This window comes from Carettochelys insculpta, chromosome 4, assembly GCF_033958435.1.
Source record: "Carettochelys insculpta isolate YL-2023 chromosome 4, ASM3395843v1, whole genome shotgun sequence".
NCBI lineage: Eukaryota > Metazoa > Chordata > Testudines > Carettochelyidae > Carettochelys > Carettochelys insculpta.
In genome coordinates, this window is record NC_134140.1 from 106,927,366 (window position 1) to 106,927,784 (window position 419).

A 419-nucleotide genomic window follows, 5' to 3' on the forward strand; every position below is an offset into this window, starting at 1 on the left:
GATCTTGGGCTGTGTATCCCTCACAATGAATATAAACAAATGTGTCTTTTTCAAGGCCTAGAACTTATGGGCTTATAAAGTATCTTTCACACTTCTGAACAAATCTAGCTCCTCTACAACTTGCATGCAACCAGAAAAGCCTCTAGAATACATACTGAAGTTGTATATTCTGATATTTTAACTTTTAGTTATGCGATCCTGTACGCAGTTACCCACAGCTGCTGTAGTCCACTGACAAGCACCTGTATATTCTTCCACAGCTGACTGACAATTTTAAATTCAGTTGAAATCTGCAGATTATCAAGACATATTAGATGTTTTATCTATCAGTTAATCGCTTCCCAGTGAAGACAGAACAACACCGAGGGGAAAACAAATTCATGTGAGGACGGAATACATTTTATGAGAAAGGGTAACAA